A 3,717-nucleotide genomic window follows, 5' to 3' on the forward strand; every position below is an offset into this window, starting at 1 on the left:
AAAAAAAAAAAAAAAAAAAAAACTTGCAATGATGATATTCAGCAATTAATTTCCAGTCTTTGCATCACAAGCCTCCAGTTGATGGTTGTTAAACAAAGTATCTAACCCACTAATTCAAAGCCTCTAAGGAAAATACGAATATGATGCGGCCAACAATTTAAAATTAGAGTCATCTAATCTGTTTGTAAACTTTCAACATTGAAGAAGGCTTCTCAACAGAAGAAATGTATATGACATTAAACAAGATTTCAGCTGGGATCTTGGGGGCGATTTTTGGGGTTCATGGGACTTGGGGGCGATTTTGCATTTCAATTTGGGACTATTCTTCCATTGATTGAGAAACGTGTTTATGATGCACTGGGCTTTTCACACTTTTTGGACCACTTGGCGTTATTGAAAGTGTGTTATGTGCCACGTTGGAATTCGTTTGCCACGTGTCATATTTCGTTAGTTGAGGATGACGAAAATTAAACGAGTGACGAACGGGTAATCAATCAAAAAGAAGGATGAGCAATATGTTATATTTTATTGTTCGGTATACAAGTAGTAATATGAAGTACAAGTTTGATAAGCATTCATTAAATTTACTCGTGTAGAGAGGGCAGCTGGATTAAGGAGGGGGAGGTTCTAGCTGAAATTTTTTACTCAGGTTATTTAGCTGAGGAATTTTTTTAAGTAAAAATTGCAGCAACGATTCCTAGCTTTTCATTTTTTTGTAAATTTTACTTTAATCTTCATTTGATCGTTAATTAATCAAAAAAGTGGACTTNTATATTTTTTGAATTTTTTGTTTATTTATTTAATGTGGTAATTGTAAAGTTATTACTTTACCCCTTTAATTTTGTCAAAATCAATCAAAGACTATTTTTCTTGATCAACTAACGATAAGATGGTTGAGTTTGGACTCCATGCGCATATTTTTAAAATATTTGGGACTGTAAGTGACACAAAGTAAATATTAGAACAAAGTTAGCAAAAAAAAAATGGTTAAGCCCATGTTTGGTTCCCATTCTTTGGCCACAAAAATGAAAAATATGACTGTTATCCATTATATCAAACCACCATATTCGATTTTTTATCTCTTGTATGAGTCCCCTAACGACTATATTTTTCATTTTCATTTTTAGAAAAATAGGAATCAAACGGGCCTTAAAAATCGCTGTCGCAATTTTTCCTTTTTTGTAAAATGCACTTCTTTTGAAAGCAAGACAAAGAATAGCCTTGACTTAGCCCCTTTTTATTAAAAAAAAAAAAAAAAGTTTAACTACATATTCTTTTAATAAAATAAATTTAAATTTTTTCTCTATTTTTTAACTATGCAATTGATAAAAATTCACTATTGCAAAATTCGCTTTCTCAAAAAATTGAGCTCAAACAAACTCTTAATTTTCTTTGAAATCTATTTTTTTAAAATATATTATTCTTCAAACTCATTTTTAAATGCGCATTTCATAAGATTTATAATTTTTATCAACTTTTAAATAATATGTTTTCATAATTTTTTATCCAAATCGTCTAAATTTTCATTTTTTAACTAAATCAAACATGGCTTCAACCTGATTTTTATTTAGGAGCTTGTCTCGCTTAGTCATTGAATAAATATAGGAGATTTTAGTTAAGCCCTTGTTTGATATAAATTAGATTTTAGTTTTAATCAAAGTTAAAATCAATAATTAATTTTAATCATAAATTTCATAGAATTCACAATTTTTTTAGTTATGATATTTTATCATTTTTTAAATCTAATTCTACCTTAAAATCTAATTTTATAATCTATACCGCTAAAAAACCAAGTCAAACTATGACATTATTTAAAATGCCTTCTCGTGCATTTTCAGTTGGACTTTGCTACATGTATATCAAACTTTACATAATGAGTTACGTAATGTCACATGTCACGCTATTAGTTATCAGTTTAAAATACAATTAACTTTTTCGTCCAATATTTTCCCTCCGCATCATTTTATGTCATTTTTTATGTACAAGTACCATAATTTTTTTTTCAATTTTTGCTAAGCTCATGTTTGGAAAGTATTTTTAAATACTGCGTTTATATAGGAGATTTTGAATTTCGTTTTTAACTTTTTTCAAAATATAATAAATATATAATCAACATTTTCTGTTAGATTAGTCTATTCTCAGTCGTTCAATTATTTAGTACTCACCATTTCTTTCATTTGGTCAATAAATGATGATTTTGTGGATAATTAGCATATAACGTCCATACCTTTACACTATTATTGTGAAAAGCATCTCCACCTTTTATTTTTAGACATATTCACCCTTAATTACACATTTGATCATGCAAAACGTCGTTTTCATCTAATTTCTCAATAAAAACTGTAAAATGACGAATATACTTTCTTATTTAAGTAAAAAAAAAGAGAAGAAGAACTAATTGCAATCATAATCTCAATTTTATTTTATTTTTTAAAAGTTCAAACGAGTCCCAAATAAATTGTTTAAAAATTAGAAATAAAAAATAATAATAATTCTCTTTCTTCTTCTTCAAAACATATAAGTTGATTAAGCATTTGTAATAATGATTTTTTAGAAAATGTGTGGTTCAAAAATAAGAAAATATTTTAAATTTATATTTACGATTATTTTATTAAATAATGTTTGATTGAAAATAACTTTTTAGAAAATAGAATTCAAACAAGGGCTAATTTTAAAATTAGAGAAAATTCTAAAGCTCAGACTTGAAGGGACAAAGTGAAAGACACCACATAGTCATGCAGTGACGTCTCCACGTTTCAAAAAGGTGGGCCATTTTTCACCCTACGGAAGAATGCCATAGTGACACAAAGTGGGCAACCCCCACGTGACAAAACACAAAAAATAGAGATTGGATCTCTGCAAAATGGCAAGCAGAAAATTGGGCCGTTTAAACATCCTAGGCCCTCAATCAGGACGTCACCAAGTAAACAACCCACTTCATGGTTACCCTGCAAGTCCAAAGGCAAAACATGTCATGGTGAAGAGCCATCACTTTGTTTTAACCACCACGTTTAGAAACAAAAATAGGTCACTGTGAAGTGAAAGACCCCATCGCTTGGTGGCCTACACAGAACAAGTAGTGCTTTCCAAAGAGAAATCTGTAGACACAACTGCTCTACCTATTAAAATAATGAAGAGGAGAGCCTATCATCTTGTCATTGGCAACGCCATGAAGCAGATCATTTCACCTCATTGCTTTCTATTTTAAAATTGATTCTTTTTTTTAACCATTTAGTCATGGATGTTTAGCGGGGATCCTCACGTAAAGTTGTCAGAGTACGATTAACCTCTGGATTTGATTCATCTATCATTATATATGGCACGAACAAAGATAAAGTGACAGGTGCATATAAAACAAAAAACCATAGATCACTCATACTCGAGCCAAGTGCCATGAGGATCGACAAGAGGTCAACCTTTGGTGCCAACAGGGAAAAAGTGAAATTTTACCATAAAAAATTAAAAAATAAAAAGATGAGAGGGAAGCAGAAGGATGTCTTACCACCAGGGACACTAAAAAAACATTCCAAAGGACATTATCTGACGAATCTAGCCCTTGTTTGAGCTCTATTTAGGTGGAAAGAACGCGTTTTAAATAGTAGATTGATGGATAATATGTGATTAAAAATCAAGGAAAAATTTTGAATTTGCGGTAGTTGAAAATGATATTTTAGAAGAATGATGCTCAAACAAGGGCTTAATGCACTTAAATATAAA

This window comes from Olea europaea, chromosome 5 (genome assembly GCF_002742605.1).
Source record: "Olea europaea var. sylvestris chromosome 5, O_europaea_v1, whole genome shotgun sequence".
In the NCBI taxonomy this organism is placed as follows: Eukaryota; Viridiplantae; Streptophyta; class Magnoliopsida; order Lamiales; family Oleaceae; genus Olea; species Olea europaea.